This window comes from Rhinolophus hipposideros, assembly GCF_964194185.1.
Source record: "Rhinolophus hipposideros genome assembly, chromosome: 5".
NCBI classification, from domain to species: Eukaryota; Metazoa; Chordata; class Mammalia; order Chiroptera; family Rhinolophidae; genus Rhinolophus; species Rhinolophus hipposideros.
In genome coordinates, this window is record NC_138051.1 from 99,024,445 (window position 1) to 99,048,114 (window position 23,670).

The window sequence follows — 23,670 nt, forward strand, 5'->3', positions numbered from 1 at the left end:
CAGGCCAGGTACTGGTATGTCCACTCGCTCTCTTTAAATCCTCACCCAGCACATCTCCCTTCCCTTAATTTTACAGATGAGAGGACTTTGAGACTTAGTGACTTGTCCGAGATCCGCTAGGAAGCAGGAGCCTGGACACCAAGCCAGGTTTGTCGGATTTCTGTACATAATGGAGATGGGGAAGGAGGGATGTAAGATTGGTGGATGGAGGGTCACCTGTGTCAAGGTGCGTCAGTACACAGAAATGGCTGGCTGGCTGATGAATGCTGGGAAGATGGGGGAGCAAGTTAAAGTCAGATGGGTGGATGGATGGATGGATGGATGGATGGATGAGAGAGAGTAGTCGATTTCTTACCAAGCTCCACGGCTTATTGTTCAGTGCGTAGAGGTTCTCTCTGAGTGGAGCTGGCTGCTGCGGCTCCTGCCTCCTGTGGCTACTGCCTCCTGTTCTGCCTCTGACTGTACTGACTGCCTCGGGACAACAGGTGGATTGGCAGCTCGCAGGGACCAAGTCCCAGCTGTGGAGCGGGAGCTGCTCAGCGTCAGCTCGCAGTCCCAGCTGCTTTCACAGTGCACGAGGACACAGCAGGCAGCCCCTTTTCCCTGGCGCTCCTGGATGGATGAGTAAGCTCTGAACCTAACAGGCCTTTGCCAGTCACTCGGCACAACTGTATCTCCTCTAAGCCACCCTCCATGCCAGCACTTATCCTCCTCCATTAAGATAAAAGGAAACGGAGGTTTAGAAATGGTAAGTGACTTGCCCCAAATCATAGAGGGAACAAATGCAGAACCAGGATTTGAACTCTCGTTGGCTTTTCTTCCAAACCCACACCCTCTCCCCATTTCCTTTTCTTTATGATTGTGCCTGAAAAAATAGGCACTCTTTGGGGTTCACCCATGTCGGACTCACCCTCCTGGTCCATCACAGAGCTGGCCTTCTTATCCCCTGGACTCTAACTGTATTTCTCAAGCGACACCTTCTGTCGCTCATGCTCTCTGGAATGATCACACATGCAGGGGTCAAACACATCATGGCCATCCTGCAGCACAGTTAATCAATTCTAATGAAAATTCTGGGGCTCATGTTAGGACTGAAGGCTAAAGGAAGCAGATGGAAAAATGACTCTAGAGCCTGAAGGTGTGCAAGGTAAGTGGAGAAGGCATCAGACAGAGGCATGGAGGGCAAATCAGCCTCCCCGAGACCTGGCTTCAATCCAGCTGATAGGTTCTGAATAATCTGCTGACGGGTTAAGCCCTGTTACCCACGTCCCAGATGGCCAGGTTTCAGTCTCAGCGCTGCCATTTTGCCAGATTTGGGAGTTCAGACCAAGTATTTAACCTCTGTGCCTCAGTAGTGTGGGGCTACCAATAGTACCTTATTAATGGGTACTGGAAGATCAAATGAGTCAAACATTCACAGTGCTTAAAGCAATGTTTGCCACGTGGTGAGCACTCAAATATTTCATTATAATTAAAATGACAATTGTTACCACTGTTCTCACTGAGATGGCATTTAATGTCTCTGACTGGTGAGGAGCATTACCCACATTTTGCAGACAGCTGAACGGGTGCTCAGAGAGGTGACGCGTTTCCCTCTGGAAAGGGAGGAAGTGAACTAGAATTGTAAATACAAATTTAAGACTAGAAAGTTTTATTCTAGTCACAGCAACAAGAGTTGTATATACACCAAATGGACGTGACCCATCTGACAAAAGCATAAGCCCTGAACTGCCCTGCAGGAACCGCCTTGGGGGTGATGAGATGGGAGCTGAGAAGCGCTGAGTAGGTGAAGGGCAAGGTGAGCAATTCATTTGTCTGGGTGCAACTTCATGGCTTCTAGCGTCAGTGGGCAACTTTCCCAAGCCACTGCCAACCTTTTTTCTCTACCTGTTTATTTTTTTGGGGGAGGGGGATAGGGGAATAGACACTTTAGAGGTGTTTCTTTGCTTGCCCTTTGGAGGGTGGCTGGTTGGACCAATTCTGAGTCTCACACCACACGAGGCAGGAGGACTGGGTGACCTCCTCCATTCCTGGGCAGAACATTTGTAGCTTAAGCCAAGGCGGTGGCATGTGGCTGCGTGCGGGAGTGGTTCTGGTGGGGCGAGCACGTTTGGACACCCTGACATGCAGGTGGCAGGAGATGGGGTCATCATCGGTGCTGCTGCTGGGCTGTGGTGGTTGTTTGCTGAGATCCCAGCACAGCTGACCCCAGAAACCTGTGCACGTCCTGTGGAACTGTCACCAAAGCATGGTCTTCAAGGAAGTTGATTTATTCATCCAGGATTATTGGTGTATCCCAGCAACGCCCGTGCTCCTGGGCTGCCAGTGTGGGAGGTCAGACAAGCACTCTGACGCGCCCACCCAGGTGCTCACGCAGTCACGCCATCGGCTGACGGGGTATCCGAGCCAGAACTACAAAGATGAGGCACTTGGGCTAAGCGGGTAAAAGACCGTCTGGAGCCAGACTTCCCAGTTTGCCTTGTAGCTCAGCGTCTTCCTCGCTGTGTGACCACTTGTAAGTCACGTAACTTCTGGAGGCTCAGTTTTTTCATATGTAAGATGGAGCTAATAATATCTGTGTTCAAATGAGGCTAACTCTTCAGTGAGGCTTTCTTTTTCCTGCTGTTTCTATCGCCCCCTTTCCTGCCTAATTTTTCTCCATGGAGTTGACGCTGGGACAACACAGGGGTTAGGGGCACCGACCTCCTGCTTAGTTGAAAATCTGCGTATAACTGTTGACTCTCCCCAAACTTAACTATGGATTTGTGCAAAAGTAATTGCAGTTTGAAAGGTTAAAAATAATTGCAAAAACCGCAATGACTTTTGCACCAACCTAATACCAATGGCCTACTGGTGAGCAGAACCTTACCGATAATATAATCAGTTGATTAGCACCTATTTTGTATGTTATGTGTATTATATACTGTATTCTTACAGTAAACTAGAAAAAAGGAATGTTATTAAGAAAATCAAAAGCATGACAAAATACAGTATTTATTGAAAAAAATCCACATACTAGCGGACCCAAAACAGTTAAAACCTGTTTTGCAAGAGTCAACCCATAGTTCTTACCACCATCTCATATCCCACATATTATACTTATTTATTTTGAATATTGTCTATTTCTGTATCCACCCACAAGGATGTTAGCTGTCAGATTTTGTCTGTTTTGTTCATTGCTCTATCCCTGGCACCTAGACCAATGCCTGGCACAAAATGCATGCTCAAAACTTTTTTTGGGGGGGCTAAGAAAAAGCTGCTGTTGAATTGTACCCACCCCAGAGGACTTTCACGTTTGCAAAGCAGGCAGCATGGTGCCTGGTGGAGAGTATGCATTCAATAAACATTGGCTTATTATGATTATTATGTCTAATTCGCAGGGCTGCTGTTGTGAGCATCCAACAAGATGATGTATGCTAAGGCATGCTGGGAACACTCCGTGCTTGGTCCGGGAGGTACAGCATTAACGATCCTCACTGCTTGCAGGGAACTTGCATTTCAACTTGATGCTTTTCATCTTCATACCACCTGGGCGGGCGGGGAGCCTGGTGGAGTATTGCCACCTGAGGCTCAGAACGGGGTTGGGCCTCCCGCAGTGTGATGAAAGCAGAGGCAGGGGCCTGCTCCTGATTTCCAGCCTAGTGGTCTCTCCACGACTCCCTTATAAAAGTCCCCAAGTGGATGTGTGTATGAATATATTACAGTATATGCACATACATAATAGATGTATATTTTAGAATGCATTTATTTTTTATTTTTCATGTCTCGGAGTTTCGCTAAGGCCAGTGTGCTGGACAGCTCCCAGGCCAGCCTGGGAGGGTGGGAAGGAAGTTGGCTGTGTATTGTCTGGAAGGTCACATACATGGTAGTGGCCTCTTTGGTTTCTGGGAAACAGTTTGAACATCAAGAATCTCATGGCATAGATGCCCGGTGGGGAGCCCCATTTTATGAAATGAATCACTCCAGATTTCTACTTTCCAGGACCCAGGTTTAAGCTTTGACACCATGTCCAAAACAGGACAGATCCTAACAACTTCCTGCCTTGAGGCCCATCCTTTCTGAACCGCTCGGCTTGGCCTGAGCATCGAGATGATTTTTCCCTCTAGTTGGATTGGGGGCTGTTTGAGCAGCGGGGTGGGTGGCGTGGGCGGGGGAAGGGCAGGGCGTGTGCAGGGTGGGAGCTGCCTGAGGAGCTGTCCGTAGTACAATTCACCCTCACCTTGGATCCACGAGGCTGTTGCCGTCCTCAGTCTACAAATCGCACAAGTCGGGGCACAAGACAGAGAGGCCAGGTCACGTCTCTGCAGTTACACAGCTCATGAGTGCCTGCTGGGGTGGAACCTGGTCTGTCTGTCTGTCTAGCACCACAGCTCGGGCGCTGCTGCACAGGGAATAAAGGTTTGGGTGAAGGATGCAGAGACTGGATGGGAAGGGGGTTTACGTGGCTGACTCTGGCATGAAAATAATAATAGCTAGTTCTTCTGTGACGACTGTACAGATGGGGACACAGGCACATAGAGGTTAGTTAGCTTTCCTGATATGGCCCAGCTAGCCGGGATATCAGGCTGGATTTGGGGGCAGGCAGTGTGGTGAGAGCATCTGGGACCTAACCATTGTACAGTATCGCCTCATGTGGGCCTGCGAGCGCAGCTAAAGATGGCACATAGAGTCAAGGATCTGAGTTCGAGTCCTTTTATGACTGCATGGTGGGTGTGCTCTTAACTCAATCATATGTATTTAATTCTCCCCCTGGACAGAGGCCCTGCGGAAAGGCCTAGCAAGCTACTAGCCCATGAAAATATTTTTCAAGAATACATATATGTGATCAAGTTTTATATATTTATATATAAAAAGGGAAGGAGAGGGTACACAGGAGATTTTGGAGTGATTATTTCAGGTAGAGAGCAGCAAGGGGGGAAGAGGGGAGAAAAGGAGGTAAGGGTCATGCGTGGTTTTAGCAAGTAATAAAATAAGAGGCACACCAGGAAAGATGACGAGTGGGTCGTGGACCAAGGACTGTGATTAATTCTTCACAAACAAGGGACATAATGAAAGAGATTGGAGTGGTTTGTGGTGGTTAATTTTATTATTAAAAATAAATAAATAATGTAATAAAGGCCTTGAATAGAGCAATTGTGAGAATGTGTTCTGGACAAAAGATTCTGATTAATGCAGGTCTGCTGACCTGACATTAACAAACAAAAAAGGTCTAGGCTATTTTCTTCCTTTTAATGGGGCTTTGTGTTCCTTAGAATGGACACACTGGGGTTTCTCCGCCAGAGAAAATCTTGGCGGTGGGGAAGGAAACTAGACAGGTATAAGCAGGGCTTTAATGGGTGTTCACTGAATAGTCACAAATGAGTGCATACATAAATAAAGTGAACGAGGGCCAAGCATGCACCAGAGATGAGAATGTTTTTAAACAAGGATTATGAGTCATTGCGTTCACCCCTTCTCCAAACCCAACAAGTTCCAGGCTGTCAGGACTGTGGGGAGGAAGCATGTCAACAGGTATAGGGAACAGTCATTGGACTTGGGTTGAAGGGTGGCGTCAGGTGTATTTACCATAGAGTTAAAAATGAATTCCCTGAGTAATAAAATAAATGACAAAATGAAAGAGGGCCAAGGATGGACCAAAGATGTTTTATGACTTACGAATTGAGATTAATCCACTTATGTGCAATTGTGCACTATTTAAAACAAAACAAACCTCTTACTTCTGTGGATAAGAAGCATTGGTATATAAATACTAATATAAGTACTAATCGATATTTTTGTTCCAGGTTATTGCTGAGCTCGTGTGTGTTTATTGTATTTAAAACAATAAGTAAAAGCAATAAAAAAGACAAATAAGAAACAATAATGAGATTATATCTGGAATCAAAGATTATTATTACTTCAACTCTGCATGTCTGAGTCTATTAGGAATAATATCTGGGCTGGTTCTTTGTGAATAAGAAGCATAGTGACAGAGGCTTATAATTGCTGTTATTCTTTGATTAGGTGGTGAATTTGTGCATGTTCATTGTAGTAATAAAATTATTCGACGAAAAAATAAGCACAGTGAGAGCCAGTGGTGAGACTGTGTCATGAAACAAATATCGTGATTACTCCTGTGCCGCTCACCTGACGGCCATTAAAAAATACCCAGGATGTTTAAGTGTCTGCCTTGTGTTCCACAGAATGGAGACCCCAGAGTGGGTCTAATGATGAAGAACTTGGCTGTGACCTCTGTGGGAAATGAGCTGTGGACCAATCAATGTGAGTGATGGTTAGTGTTATTTAATGGGTGGGTGGCGGGTTGAGGGGTGTGTATGCATTATTAAACATAAATGGGCACAAATAAAATCAAAGATGGCCAAGCATACAGACTTGTGTCTGTAGGCTGATGAGATGGTGTCATGAGCCAAGGGGGGTGAATTTCATGGGGCATAACTGTCACCCATTAAAAAATAACATCACTGGGCTGTTGTTTGTATCGGATAACAATGTATAAAAATTATGTCAGCCTGGAACTTGTTGGGTATAGGAAATGAATAAATAAAAAGAAACAATTATATACATGTATAATTATATTGTATATGTGTGTATATGTGTAACTATGTTATCACAAATATGTAAAATATCTGTTTATATAAATATAATTGTTACTTTTTCTTATTCTCGGGTTGAGTGGTTTATTGATTCATTTAAAGATAAGTGGAGATATACATGCATAAATTCAAGGGTCAAACATGGACTACTGAAGACAATGTATCATGACCCAAGCTTTATGATTACACAATTCTGCAAATTTGAGGGACAGTAAAACAAACATATTTATGCTGTTTCATTTATTCTGATAGCATTATACTGTTAATTCATACACTTTCCTCCAAATGAAGTTTAGGTTGTTAACTTAATGGGGGAGATGTAAAGCACTGATAATTTTCTGTTTGTTGGGTAAGATTCATAGGTATTCTTTTATGTTTTTTTTAAAGCGATAAATAAAATTAAAAAGGGCCAAGCGTAGACCAATGAGGACAATGTTTCATAAACTAAGGCGATTAATTCAGTTCTACATAAGTGAGAGCTGTTAAAAACGATCCAGGATATTCATTTTTTTAAATAGTTGTTTTCTGTTGCACAAAATGGCCACACCATAGTTTATTTAATCATGCGATATTAATGAGGGGTTTGATTCTTTCTGGGTGGATAAGGTATGTAAAGAAAATGTAGGTAATAGTCAATTTTCTTAAATCTTTGGCTGGTAAATTGTTCGAGGTAAATGAATGAATTAACAAATTAATGAATAAAACAAGAGAGGACAAGAATGGGTCAATGATGATAGTATCTTATTACCCCACAATTAAGATGATTCTAGTTCTGTACATCCAAGGTCCATTTTAAAATTATGTCAGTTAAGAAGTAAACAGTGGATATTCTTGTTTTTGCATATTTATGTATTAGATGTTGATTTTATTACTGACAATAAATAAATAATTCCATGAATGTATAAAATACAAGAGAGGTCTAAACAGAATGGTGATAAGAATGGCCCATGGATTAAAGGATCAGAGTTAGTTCAGTTTTGTGCCCTTGACTTCCAAAAATAATGTAGCCTGTTTCATTCCTTTCACCAGCTGTTTTGTATGTCATTGTGTATATGTGCATAGTTTATTTAGACATTTCTCCTTGGATAAAGATCTAGGTTATTAGAACAAGGTGCTCAAAGGGACATGAAAGATAATGTTAAAGTTCTATTTATCGAGCAAGAAATTGGATTTAAGGTTGCTCATTAAAACTTCTTTAGAAAATCAAACAAAAGAGAATCAGTGTGGATAAATGATCAAGAATTATGATTAATCTAATTCAGCTTAATTGGAAAAAGTGCTACACTGTTATCTAGTGGTAAAGAGAACTGTAGCTCTGTCCAGTAGAACTTTCTGCAATGATAGACATATTCTACAAGTTATTCTGTCCAATATGGTAGCCACATGTGACTTTTGAGCACTTGAAATGTGGCTAGTATGCATGAGGAACTGAATTTTAAATTTTAATTAATTTTGATTAATTAAATTTAATCAGTCATGTGGCTAATGGCTACTCTGTCAGACAGTTGCTTTGAGTGGTTGGTTAATGGGAGTTTCTTGAATATTAAATATGAATAATGAAATACATAAATTAATAAAAGAAGGTTAGCTATGGGTCATAGATGAGAGTGTACCATAAAAAAAAAGATTATAATGAATCCAGTTCTGCACAACTGAGATTTACTGGCAAAACAAGGTCTTTGGTTCATGAAGAATAGACATAGAATTATTTATTTATTGTATCAACTATTTAGTATTATGTTGAATGTGTGCCCCACAGTTTTTGTGAACATGTCTCTGATGAAGAGAAATGTATGTAGCTTGGTGGGAAAAGATCAAAAACTTGCTGTCAAAGTTGTAGTTGGTGGGTTGAACAGTGGTGTTGTGGATATTTATTATATTATTTATTTACTTCAAAAAAATGAATAATAAATAATAGAGTCCACGTGTGGTGGACATGTGACATGTGTCATGGACCAAAGTTTGTGATGACTACAAGTCAACACAATTGTCGTCCATAAATAAAAAGTCTCTTTTACTTTTGTTGGTGAAACATAGACAGATGTAACTAATTGTTAACATACATAAGTGGGCTAAGCGTGGACCAATGATGAAAGTGTATCCTGAACCAACTATTTATATTAATACGTTTTTGCACAACTGAAGCCTATTATATAAGTCTTTGTTCCTCCATTTATGGGTAAGAATTACGGAAAACTGTCCAAACAATCCAAGATCTATATCTATCTATCTATCTATCTATCTATCTATCTATCTATCTATCTATCATCTATCTGCCTACCTATCATGTATCTACAACTTATCCATAAATATAACATGTACATATATTATATATATGAACATAAATTAGTTTTTCTTGGATTTGATGGTACATTCATGGTGATTTCATTGACTATATTATAAAAAAATCAATACATGAATAAATTCCTAAAAATAAGGAAATGTGTGAGTCATTACTTTGATGATGCTGCATAACAAGTAACCAACAACTTCAGCAGCTCATAAATAGTCATAACAACAGCAACAATGTGTATTCCTCACATATGTGTCTGTGTGTCTCCTGCAGCAGTTGAGCTCCAGGCCAAGGGGTGGGTTCCCCACTGCCCCACTTCCCTCCTATTCAAGGTCCCTAGATAAAGGAGCTGTAGTGTCTGGGACATGCTCCTTTTATAGTGAAGGCTTGAAGCTCCAGAGGCCTAGCAAAACTGCCCAAGCACATTGAAAGCCTCTGCTTGGACATGGTTTAAGTTACAACCACTCATACTCCTTTGGGCGGTGCAAGTCATATGGCCAAGTACAACATCAGTGATGGAGGGAAGGCTAGTCTTCCCATGGAGGTAGGGAAGGCAAAGGGGATATTTGCTGAAAAATGACATACCTGCCACATTTCTCCCAATTGGTGAGAAATATCTACTTCATGTCCATACGTGAAATACTAGCATTTCTCTTGAGAGCATCCCAGAAGTCCATAAAACCAGAGCTTCGGTTCAACGTCCAGAGCATCATGATTCACTTCCAATTTGGATGTGATTTGTCTGTATTGAGATTTCCCAACTAGAGACAAGCTGACTGTCCCCACATGGAAAACATACTGGGCTGGAACAATTCCCACTTGCAAAGGGAGAGAACAGGAGGCCTAGAGGAGGTCACTCCATTGCAGTTCTAGAACCCTGCTGGGCAAATGACGTGACATCTCCCTACCTGAGGCTGTCACCTGTATAAGAGGGATAATAAAGACAAATGTTGGTAATAGTCATCATTCTTATTCTTACTCAGGTGAGCAATTCAACTGTGTTCATTGAAATAATAATTCAGAATTATTAATTGACTAAGTCAATAAAAAAGGGAGTATTATTTGTGGGTCAATGTTGAGAAGTAGGGCCAAACATGGACCAATGCTGAGACTGTGGCACAAACCAAGGATTCTGGTTAATTCAGTATTTCACAACTAACATTCATTCAACAACTTAATACTAGTCAGTCTGTTTCACACCCGATTTCTATTTTACAGAATGAATGGCTCACTAGCCATTCTGTAATGATGGAGGGCTTACCTCTGTGGGTAAGGAGCATAGAGACTGATTAAGTGACAGAGTTCTTGGATGGTTTGCTCATGGATGTTGACTGTATTACGTAACAGAAACAAATGGCATTATACATTGATACGATAGCAGGAGGCCATGCGTGAAGCAATGAGAGTGTGATATGCACCAAGAATCGTGATGAATCCAGTTCAACACAATTTAGTTCCATTAAAAATACACTAAGGCCATTTCATTTATGTTATTGGCATTTTAATATTGCATATTAATTTTATACCCCTGTTGATTTACGCATTCCCCCATTGATAAAGATCTATGCTATTAATTGGTTGAGAGGGTAGCACATAGGAAGATAGGCAGACATTGTCAGTGTTCTACTGTAGAAGAAGATGGTGGTTCATAATAGTTCATTGTGTCATCTTTGAAATATAGACAAATTAAAAGAAAGAGAGCTAAGAACAGGCTAGTGATGAATGTGGCATTGCTGTGTAGCAAGGATGTTGATTTATATGTTATTGATGATTATAGAAAGACGTGGTATGTTTCTGTGGGAAATTAGCCTGTGGACGTGTGGCCACTAGACATAGGTGGCTGCTGAGCACCTGGAAGGTCGCTAGTCTGAACTGAGATGTGATCTATGTGGAAAATACACACCAAATTTAAGAGTCAGTACAAAAAAAGTAAACTATTTCATCAATAATTTATTTATATTGGTTACATGTTGAAATGATAGTATTTTAGATATATTGGGATAAATAAAATCTACAATTATAATTGATTTCACCTGGTACTTTTTTAAAAATGTAGATTCTAGAAAAGTTAAAATATATATGGGTGGCTTACATTGTGTTTTTATTGGCCTGAATGAATATTCAAGGATGTTTTTCTTTACGTTTGTTTTTTTTTGACCAATAGGTATTGGTTGTATTATAATTATCTAATTAATGGGTCAATTAAAAGTGGATAAATGAATGAGAAAAATGGGAAAAAGCACAAAGTAAATATTAAAGTTTATATTAAACACAGATTATTTAAAACTATTTTTTATGAAGCTCTAAAATGCATAAAAACAATGTAAAGTGGTTAATCCCTTTGGGTAATGAACTTATGTGAACAGATGTGTATAGTAATTAATGCTGTTGTATGGGCTGTTGGTGTGTTGCTAGTCTTTAATTTTTTTTTTTTGATTTTTAAATTTTTTTAAAGGAGGGCGCAGCTCACAGTGCCCCATGTGGGGATCAAATCGTTAACCTTGGTTTTATTAGCACCATGCTCTAATCGACTGAGCTAACTGGCGACCCCCTAAGTTTTTTTTTTTTTTTAAAGAAAATGACCTCTGTGAACAAGTAGCTGCTTAACTAACAAATAGAAAAGAGTCAAGCATGGCAAGTGCCGAGTGCAAGCAGCATAGTGAGCCCAGGTGTTGGTTAATCCATATGGGCACCACTGAAATCCACAGCAAAAAAGATCTCGTCTCAGTTCTGTTGAAAATCAGGCTGTAGTTAGAGGTTAGGAAGATTGCAGTGTCTTAATCTTAGATTTTGGAGGATCAGCGTATTGATTATGTTATTACTATGTAAGTGAATCAGTGCATCAATTAAATGTGTAAGTGAATGAAAAAAGAGGGCCCAGGATGGACCAATGATGAGTGTATATAATAAAGCAATAATTATTATTAATATGTTTTTGAAGCACTGAAGTCCATTAAAAAAAGCACTGACATCAATTCCTAAAAAAGGGAGGATGTTTCCTTAAATAAAAAACGGTGAAGAGGGCCAGTGTTGAGACTGTGATGATGATAAGAATTACGATTAATCCAGTTTATTCATTGAGTTCATTGAACAACGACAAAGTTCTAGTTGGTTATCTTTGCAGGTAATGAGCAGGTTGACAGATGTTAGTTTTATTCAGTTTTTTGACCAGTTTGTTTGGATTCCAAACTATAGATTAGAAGGGAATGAATAAATAAGTTAATGCCATAATTCATTAGTTAAAAGTGGGACCAGTAATGAACGTAAGTTATAAAGCTAGTATTAGGATAAATTCAGTCTTCATTGCTGGTGTCTGTATAAAGGGTATCAAGTCTAGGCTCCCACCTATTTGTTTAAGGTTCATGGATTAAATTCATGTTATATCATTTCAGTTTGGGTTGTTGATGGATTTACTCTTGTTAATTTTCTTCTAAAAGATAGGTTTAGGATTAAGTTAGTCTGTCTAATCAAATTAAATAACAAATAAGCAAATAGATACAAACATAAGAGGGTCAAGAATGAACACTGGTGAAATGTGCCATGAAACAAAATTTTGGATTAATCCAACTTTGAGCAAGTGAAGTCCATTAAAAAAAATGATGAAATAGAGTGCTTCATTCATTTTACAGTTGTTTAATAGTTCATTTTCTGTTTCACCATTGTTGATTTATACATCCTACCAGTTGTAAAGATTTTGGTTTCTAACCTCTTGAGAGAGAAAACACAAAAAAAGATGGAAAATTGTTAGTGAAGTAAAAAGAGACATTCCCGGATTTTCTTTGTTACATATTTGAAACGACAAAATTAGAGAAAAACTAAAGAAAGATGGCCAAGCATGGCCACGATGAGTGTGGGTTCGCATAAGTGTAACAGTGAGAGGTCCACTGTAGAAAGAGATCCAATGTATTAGTTCTGGCAGCAATTAGACAAAAGACAGAAGTTAGTGATATTCTTACATCTTATTCTTGCTTTGTTGTGATTCATGGATATGATTAAGTAATTTTTAGTCAAGCAATGAATGAATCAATAAATGTATTAATGAAAGATGAAAAAAGTCCCAAGCCTAGATCAATGACAAATACCTAGGGGTGTCTGGATCCAGGATTTTGATGAAACCCTATAACTCTGAGGTGCATTATAAAAACAAATTTAATTTCCTGTCTGATGGGGCATGAGCTTGTAGGTGAAGGTAGGAATATAGGCACCTTGCTTTTGGCTTTGGTGGGTCTTAGGTATGGGTTCGTTTATTGTTGAATCAGTACATGAGTGAATAAAGAAACATATCAATGAATGAAGACAGAAAGGGCTAGATATTTACTAATTATGAGAGTATGTAATGAGATATAAATTATTATTAAATCATTTCTGAGGAGCTAAGTTCCAATAATCGCTCTTCACAGAGCCTGGGGCTTTTACCATATTGATTGAATGTACGATGTATGTACGAGTCAGTGTTTCTGGGTTGATGGTTGTTAATTTTATTAAGAAAAGGGAAACAAAATAAATAATCAATTACAGAACTCCCTAATTAAAGAAGATTAAGGATAGACCAATGTTAAGAACGCATTATATAAGAGGAGTTAGGATTAAATCAGTTCTTCTCAATCAGTATCATTTTTGAAAAACACATGTAGTTGTTTTTCTGTGTGTATTGCCTTTATGGGCAGATGTTAGTGTCCTGTAGGACTCTTGCCTGAGATATGTAGGTTCATTGATGAATATTGATGAGATTACTACAAGTGAATGAAGGAAGAGATTCTTAAACAGAGGGCAAACAGTGAGGATAGTATGTGTATGTCGTGAAAAAATGTTTATTAATCTCAGTCTCTTTTTCTGATGTCCATGTACATATAAGGGGATTGGGGGCTCTGCCCACTTAGGGTAGAGCAGACAGTTACCTATGGTAGTATTTTAAATCATTTTACATTTGTTTTGAAAAGTGAAAATATGAGTAAGTTATTCTATGGGTAAATAAATCAAATAAATAACGGAATGAATTCATAAAGTAGTGTCAGGCATGGATTGTTGGTGAGAATATGCCAATAAATAAGGACGTAAACTTAATTGTAATCTAGGAGGACCCATGGAAAAGATAATCTAGACTCTTACTTACGTGGGTAGGGTTTAACTGACAGAATTTGGATTGGGCATAGTTCTTAATTCTTCTACTAGGATGTAGATTCGGTAGTTGTCATCATGTTATATATGGTAATCACTTAAAAAAATAAAAAGGGGCTGTTCTTGGGCTAATGGAATGTGATGACAAGAGGGATTTAGGATAAACCAGGTACAACAGGACTAAGGAAAACCTACACTAGTTTTTCAATTTTCTAAAATTTGCGTGTGACTCCACAGCTTCAGTATACCCATCTGGTTGATCCCTTGCCCCGTGATGAACATCTTGGCTGTCACTTCTGTGGATAAGGAGCAAAGGGACTCGTGTAAGTGACAGAGTTCATGTTCTTGGTTTGGAGGGGGTTAGTCGGGTCATCCATGGAATTGTTTCAAAGGAATGAGTAGCTACTGCAAGCATAAATCAAGTCAGAGAATGTCATGCATGGACCACTACTGGGTGTGTGTAACGAACCACTAATTATGGTGAATCCATTTTAGTACAACTGAGTTACGTGAACAACAAAGTTGGGAGGCTTTGCATTCATTTTAACAGTTGCCTAATATTCTATTTTGTTTTTGCACCACATTTTCAGAAGATGTCTCTGTTGATAACGAGCCAGGTTGCTAAATCATTGAGACAAAGCATCTAGGAAGATAGAAGGTATTGTCAGTGTTCTAGTTGTGGGGTAAGATGATAAGTTCATTGTACTATTTCTTAAATATGAAGAAATTAAATAAAAGATTAGCAAGCAGAGAGTGGTAAGACACATGGTATGGGTATGAAGCAAGGTTATTGATTAATCCATATGTGTAACACTGAGGTCTAATTAAAACGAGATCTCATTTATTAGCTCTGTGGGAAATAAACCTGTAAACAGCTCTCTGCTATATTCAAAGATAATGTTCTTGGGTTTTTGTGATTCATGGGAATCAACTTTTATCAGTAATAAAGCCATGAATGAAGTAATCAATAAATAATGCATAAACGATTTACACAATATACAAATAAATGTACAAATACATAAATGAAGAAAAGGGTTGAGCTTGGATCAATGATGAGTAATTCTGGGGTATATGAATCAAGAATGTTGATTAAACCCTAAACTCTGAGGTCCGTTAGAAAGAGACCTAGTTAGTCCCTCTATGGGAATAGAGTTCAGAGCGGAAGTTCAGGCCCGTTGGGGATCTGTTCTTGGGTCTTAGTAGTGGTTCCTGGGTATGGATTGCATTGACGTAAGTGAATGAATGAATGTGTGAATAAATAAATGTGTTAAGTGAGTGAAGATGAAGAGGGTCACGTGTGGATCATTTATGAGAATGTGTCATGAAACAAATATTAGTAATGTATTTGCTTACAGTGAGTTCCAATATAACCCATAAGTAAAAGGTGTTACTCCCTTGGGAGCACGTAGGAACTCTAGGTTCACAGGCACACACAGACAGATGCATTGAAGTGTCCGTAATGCCATTTTGGGTTGGTGGGAGGTTGCTGGTTGTTAGTTTGATTAAGAAGAAGGAAAAAATGTTTACATAAACAGTGATGACATAACAATCGAATTGGGAAGAAGCAAGCATGGGCCAGTGTTGAGGATGTGTTATATGATACCAGTTGGAATTAATCTAATTGTGTTCACTGAATTAATTAAAAAAAGAAAACAAATGAAAAGGGATATAGTCAGTTATTTCTGTGGGTAATGAGCTTGTGGGCAGTTGTTAGTATTTTCGGTGTTCAAGTATAGAGTCTAGATTTTTGGGTAATTACATAGTGTTATAAGTTATTAAATTAATATGACTATATCTCAAATGATTACTTAAAAGAAGGCAAACAATGGACATTATGGAGCATGTAATGTGAAATAAAGTTAAGGACTAATCGTGCTATAGCTTGCTGATGTCCATATGAAGAAAATGGGACCTAGTTTCTTCCTACTTGGACTAAGTACATAGAGACAAGGGCATGTCAGAACAGTACTTCAGCTCTGGTTTCAATTGGATAGTTCATATTACGTTTTATATTTATATATTTTATATACTTATAAAATACATATTTTTAGAAAAAGGAGTAATCACATTTAATTAATAATTAAAAAATAAATATAAGAATTTGTAAAATTATGTACGATAAAGCTAGGATTATTGGTGAGAATGTACCATGATTTAAAATTTTTCCAATTCTGCACAAGTCAAGTTCATGAAAATGATTAGTAGGCTATTAACTAAGAGTAGGGAGTATATGGTCATGTGCATGTGTGATAGTTACAAGCCTTATTGTTGAGTAGGGTGTGAGATTCAAAGATGCTTACTTAACTACGTTGCTTACAATTAAAAATAAAATAAGGTGATAAAAAGTAGCGCAGTTTTTGCACCAGTAATGTGACTGTGATATGATCCAGGTTTTTGATCAACCTGACAGTGCAAGAGTCACGTTCATTTAAAAACCCCTAATACAGACTGTTTAGAATTGGCTTTTTCCTTTAGAGCATGAGCACAGCACAGCCAACTCATTCATTCTCTCATGGCAACGACCTTAGTTGTTGTCTCTGTGGGGGAAGAGCACAGAGACCAATATAAATAACTGTCAAGTTCATGTTCTTGGTTTGGGGAGTTTCTGCATTGTTTTCCAAGGAATTATTTTAAATAATTGTATATATACGTATATATATATGTGTATATATATATGTATATATGTATATGTATATATATATATGTATATGTATATATATATATATATATATATCATGAACCTTAATTCATAACACATTCTCATCATTGGGCAATGCTTGGTGTTTTATGATTTTATGAATTTTGTGAAAACACCAACCATTGACCAACGATGGGGATATGTTATGAACCCAAGTTCGTGATTAATCTTTTTTAGGGCTAAATAACAGTCCATTTAAGTTGGCTTCAAAATATATTTAGACATTCCTCCCTTGATAAAGATCAAGGTTGTTTACTTGTTGAGGGTGGAGATCATAGGAAGATGGAAGAAAGTTACATTGTTTTAGTTGTGAGGGAAGGTGCTGTTTCATAGCTTTGTATTTCTACCATCTTTGCAATATGGACAAATTGAAGAGACAAGCAAAAGCCTATTATCAATATGGCATTGATATTAATAACAGGCTGTTGATCAATCCATATATGTGCAACCCGGAAGGACGTTGGAGAAAGACTTCAAGTGTATTAACTTTGTGAGACACGTGCAAATAGCTTTATCTTAGTATCTTGTTCTTGGCTTTTGTGATTCATGGATATTGATTGTATTATAACTTATGCATGTAAAAATGATCCAGAAAGGAAGATATGAATGAAGAAAACAAAAAATGTCAAGTCTGGATCAATGATGATGACCCAGAGATATTTGAACTAAGAATTTTGATTAAGCTCTATGGCTCTGAGGTCACTGCAAGAAGAGATCTAGTTATTTCTTCTGTGATAACCATACTTACGGTCCAAGAAGGGAGTATTCAGGATCCTGTGCTTGGGCATAGATTTTTTAAAATTATAAATGAAATAATTCATCAGTAAGGAAAGAAATGAAGGAACGAATGAAGATCAGGAAAGCCACTCATTGTTCAATTATGAGAGTTTGTTTTGAAACATTTCTGAAATACTGAGATCTAGGAAAAGCAACAGTTGAAGGTGTGACTCCTTTTAGCAGGCAGCGAATAGACAGGTATGCCTGAGATTGAATGTTGTCCTTCAGGATTGATGGTGGGTGACTGATTGCTTATTTTATTAAGAAGAGGGCAAAATGTTTGCATAAATAGATAATTACCTAATTGAAAAAAAGATCATGGACCAATGATGAGAATATGTCCCATGACAAGAGTCATGAAAATTTAAGATGGTTTACTGTGTGCAGATGATCACGGTGATATCATTGAAAATTGTTGTCCAATGAGTTATAATTATAATAATGACATAATTATATATTGCTATAAGTGAATGAATAGATTCATATTTTATTTAAAAGATGCAATGCACACACCAATGAGGGGCCTTATTATGAAATAAGGATAATGCTTATTCTATTCTATACAACTGATACCTATATTTTTTACAAACCTAGGCTTTTCCCATTTTCATAATGTGCATGTAGATATGCTCACAATAGTATGTATTTTGGTTCTGGGTTGTTCACCATTTTACCAGTTTGCCTTTTCCTTATGTAGTGAACAACTGGTGAAATTAAATTAAATGTGGGAATGAATGAAGGAATGAATGAACACATTAAGTAGAGTCAGGCATGGACCATTGTTAGGAATATGCCATGAAACCAGGCTTTAAATGTATCCAGTCAGCACATTAAAAAGGACAATCTAGACTTTACCTGTGTAAAGTATTTAGATGTGTTTATAACAGTCAGGTTTTAGTCAGGTAATAGTTCTGACTTGTGGATTAGGTGGTGGCAGTGGTGCTCGTTATATTTTTTTTAAATTAAATAATTGAGTAAATGAAAAGTACTTATATTCTCAAACTAATGAAATGAAGCAAGTTTTATATCTAATCTAGAGCTCTACCGTTAGTATCCTTTAAACATACCTAAATTTATGTTTTCTCATTATTTTTAAAGCCTGCTTTTTACCTTAGAATTAACACACCAAAGCTGATTTAATTGTATGTAATGATGAAGATTTTGGCTTATCCCTTTGTGTTTAAGAAGCATAAATACTAAAGTGAGTAACATTCAAATTTTATGTACTTGGTTAGGGGAACTTGTTCATGAGTGTTCACTGAAATATTTCAAAGTAATAAATAGCAACATAAAAGTATGGAGTTACAGAATGCTATACAGTGATGGACCTAGGTTATGAACCATAGATAACGATGATTAATTCAATTATGCGCAACTGATGACTCCTTCAAAAAGTGGAAGATGTTTCATACATTTTCAGAGATGTTGGCTGTTCTGTTTCATATTTATATGACAGTCGATTTTAATGTTTCTCTCTTCAAAAGATCTCAGCATATGAGCATATGGATAGTAGACCTTGGTAACATTCAAGGGTCTTATTTTTGAGATTTTGTGATTTATATGCATTGATTATATTATTTAATCAGTGAATGCATCAATAAACAAAGGGATGCAGGACTGAAGCAAAAGAGTTCGAAGCTTGGGCCAATGGTGACTCCTGGAGTGGGGATTGCATCTGAATCCAAAATTGTGATTGATCCCTGTGTAGAAATCTGTGGACTATTACAAAAAAAGAGATAAAGTGAACTCTTTGGGAAGTGAACTCATGAAAGGATAAAGAAATGTGTAAATGAATGAAGATAAGGAAGGCCGAATTATGAAATTACCGTGTTTCCCCCAAAATAAGACCTAGCTGGACAATCAGCTGTAATGCATCTTATAGTAAAATAAGACCGGGGTAATATAAGACCAGGTATAATTAATATAATACAATATAATATAATATAAAATGTAATATACTATAAGACCCGGTCTTATATTAATTTTTGCTCCAAAAAACACATTAGAGCTGATTGTCCGGCTAGGTCTTACTGGGGAAACAGGGTATGTCACAAAACAACGATTATTATTAGTGCATATTTGAAACAGTGGGCTTCATAGATAAACAGATCAAAGCTCTGAACCCTTCCATAAGGACAGTATGGCCAGGTATACTAAGAGTCTATGTGGCTGTTTTGATGGTGGGTTGTTTTAATTAGAAAAGGACAAAAAAGTTTACATACATAAACAATTGCTTAAATAATTATCTCATCGAGAGAGGGCCAAACATGAACCAATATTGAGAATGTGTCACATGACCAGAGTTATAATTAATCTAACTCCATTCATTGAGTTTTACTCAAAAAAAAAAAATCAAAAGAGGACTTAATCATTATGTTCGTGGCCGTGACATTGTAGACAGGATATTCAGTGCTCTTGTCCGGTGTCTTGGTTCTCATTGCTGGTGATATACTGTTATAAGGGAAGGAAGGAGTGCATTTATATACAGATCAGTTTTTCTAAAGAATGCCGAGCGTGAGCTAATGAGCAACCTGTTTTGAGAACAAAAGATGGTGGTTCCTCCTGTTATGCCCAAATGGTGTCCAGATAAAGAAAAGGAACTCTAGGTCACCTCCGGCTTTGGCAATAGTACACATAGAAATTTTCATGGAAAAAGTCTTTAGAAAAATGGGTAGATAATTAATTTGCTTCATGACTAATTATGTACATAAATAAACAATGAATCACTCCACATCTAAATCAGAAAAATTTGTGCATGATTGGTGACAATATGCCATAAAACAGATTTTCATTTATCCAATTTTGTATAAGTTAGGTCCACTAAAAGCAATCATTGAAATCTTAAATTTATTAATCGGGTGTATGCAGGTAGACATTTATTGTAGATAATGGTTCTTGTTCTCATGTTGGTGTTCATTGTATTATTTAAAGATAAAAACTAAATAAGTCAATGAATAAAGTGTGCCATTCTTGGGCAGTGATGAGATTATGAAGTGACCCAAGTTTATAATTAATCTAATATTGCAAGACTAACTTCCATTAAAAAATATCTAACTACAGGCTCTTTCTTTCTTTTGAAAGTGCATTTTTACCAAGTGAACACATGGCAGATGATTTCATCATTCTCTAATGCTAAAGATCTTGGCTTTTACAATCTCCGTGGGTAAGGAGAGAAGAGATGGATGTAAGTAACAGTTCAGAGTTTATGTTCTGGGGTTGGGCTGTTGGTTTCTGGGTGTCGCTTGAATTTTTCAATGTAATAAATGGGTGTGTTAATAAATAAAACCAAGTAACACCAGCACAGGCCTGAACTGGGATTTATGATTTAGCTGATTTGGAAGTTCTAAAATCCAATAAGAAATATGAAGGGTGTTTCATTGATGTTTCAGGGCGGCTTCACATTGCGTTTTATTTTTGCATTGCCATTCGTTTAAGTGCTTCTCCACTGATAAAGATTTAAGCTAATTCCTTGAAGGAGGAATCCATAGAAAGATGGACAAAATAGTTGGTGTTCTAGTTGTGGAGTGAGATTACGGCTTCCTTGGCTAGTCATTGCATCATCTTTAAATGAAAAAGGGCCAACCATGGATCATTGGAACTAATATGAAGCAAGGATGTTGATTAATTTATAAAAGCACAAAGCGCATATACAGAGGGTGCCAAACAAATGTATACACACTTTAGGAAAGGTGCAAACTGGATTACAATTGTAATACTCAATATATACCAGTAACAAAAGGTGAATACAAGTCATGTGTATACATTTTTTTTGGCTACTCCAGTATATTTTATGAAGAATGCCCTCATCTATTAGCACTGTGGGAAATGGGCATTTGGACAGTTATTAGTGATATTCAAGGATGTTTTTGGGCTTTTTGATTCATGAGATTTGATTGCGTTATTATTAGTGAATCAATGAATAAAGGAATAACAATCCATACATAAAGGAATAAAAAGGTGTCCAGTATAGAACAGTGATGAGTACACTGAGATATATGAATCAAAGATTTTGAGTAAGCTTTGTAACTTTGAGGTCTATTAGAAAAAAGAAGTCTAGTTTCCTTTGATGGAGAGGGGCTTATAGCAAAATTTAGGAGTAGTCTGAGATCAGCTTTAGTTCTTAACGTCTGTGAAATGTATCATAAGTGAAACCATGCAAGAATAAATAAAAGTATGTCAGTGAATGATGACCAATTATGTGAGTCTGCAGTGAAACAAGGATTATTATTAATTCTATTATTTCCTGAAGCACTGAGTTTCATAACCTAAATAGATGAAGTCTCTCTTACCATTTTCCATAAAGATGTATCCTATTCTATGAGAGTCCATGTTGGCATTTTGCATTGGTGGTGGGTAGCTGGTTGTTGGTTTTATTTAGAAAAGGAACAAATCATTTACATTAAAAATAATTGTTTAAATAAGTGCCCAATTGAATGAAGACCAAGCCTGGGCTACTATTGAAAATATGATACTAGGTATGATCACACCGATTTCGTTCACTAGTATTTGAAAAAAACAAAAGAGGACCCAGCAGCTTGTATCTGTGGACAGTGAGCATATGTGCAGATCCTAGAGTTAGTCTGTGTTCTCGTCCAGTGTCTCGGCTTGCATTCATTTTGAATGTATTGTTAAGGTGAAGGAATGAACGAATGAGTTTATATTTTGGTCAGTTATTTACAAGAAGGTAAGCATGGGTCAGTGCGGAGTAGGTGTCATGAAACAAAGATAATTAAATCATTTTAGCTGAAGAAAAAGAAATGTAGATTTACCTGACTTTAGACAAAGTCCATATCGCAATGATATGAAATGATATTTCAGTTCTTGACTACTGATGGGCTTTACTCTTCTTCTTTAAAAAAAAAAAGAATAAATGATCAAATTATTTTTTGAGTAATTAAAGGAGAAAAACATGAATGAGTCAATAAGTGTATAAATTAGGGTAAATCTTACACTAATGATTCATGGCACGCTCTAAGCAATGCACAAATATATGGCCCATAAAAGGTGAATGAGCTGTGTACTATGTGGTTAGGGTGTATATAGATGGATCGTAGTACTAGTTACATTTATTACTCTTGTGTTGGGTGCTTCATTTAACAGTATTTACTACATTAATGAAAAATTAAGCAGTAAATAAGTCAATATACAAAAACTAGAGTTATTCTTGTGCCATTAATGAGAATGTGATAGGAACCAAGTTGTACGATTAATCTAGTACCTCATGATTTCAGTCCACTAAAAAAATGTTAGGTCTGTTCTGTTCTGTTCTTCATAAAATCTTCATTTGACTTTACAGAATGGAAACACAATAGCTGATTTGTTTTCACAATAGCTGATTTAATTATTCAATAGTAATAAACAGTTTTTACTTCTGAGGTTAAGGAGCCTAGAGACTGTAGTAGATAATAGTCAAACTGCACAACCTTGATTTAGGTGGTTTGTTCATTATGACATTATGTCAGAAGAATAAATACTAAATACGTAAATAAAATCAAAAGATTCCACGCAGGGACCAATAATGGAAATTAACCAAAGTTTATGATTAATCCAATTCAGGGCAACTGAACTCCATTAAAAAATGATGGAGGGCTTTTAGTCATTTTCAGAGTTTTTCATATAATGTTTTATTTTGTAACATGGTTAATTTAAGCATTTCTTCAGTGATCAAGATCTTAGCCATTAACTCCTTGAAGCAGGAGCAGATAGGAAGAGGGAAGATGTATCATTGTGAGATATGACTGTGGTTGGTTGATCATTGTATTGTATTGGTTATCTATCTCTGTGTAACAAATTACCCTACAATTTCGTGGCTTAAAATAACAGTAAGCATTTGTTATCTGTTACAGTTTCTATAGGGCAGGAATCTAGGAGAGGCTTAGTGGGCAGTGTTACCTTAGGGTCTATTGTGTGGTTGTAGTCAAGATGTCAGGCAGAATTGCAGCCATCTGGAAGCTCGACTGAGGCTGAAGGATGGCTCACTCCCATGGCTGGAAAGTTGGTGCGGGTTGCTGGTGGGAGGCCACAGTCCCTTCCTTCATGGACCTCGTTTCAGGACAGCTTGAGTATCCTCACAACACCACAGCTGAGTTCCTCTACAGCAGTCAGTCCAAGAGAGAGGAAGATGGAAGCCCGGATGTATTTATAGCCTAGATTCAGAAGTCAGACACCATCTCTTCCACAGCATTCTACTG

General features: G+C 37.6%; 1 long non-coding RNA gene across 8 annotated transcripts in view; it reads left to right on the top strand.

The window, feature by feature from the left end:
- Nucleotides 1-415: 415 nt before the first annotated feature.
- The window catches only part of LOC308497783, a 92,703-nt gene continuing 69,448 nt past the window's right edge, over nt 416-23,670 (top strand). For all 8 annotated transcript variants that reach the window (XR_013993373.1, XR_013993374.1, XR_013993375.1 and 5 more), the window contains exons 1-4: nt 416-2,515; nt 3,381-3,455; nt 6,183-6,261; nt 20,561-20,663. This is a non-coding gene — a long non-coding RNA (uncharacterized lncRNA). The remainder of the gene's footprint in view (nt 2,516-3,380; nt 3,456-6,182; nt 6,262-20,560; nt 20,664-23,670) is intronic.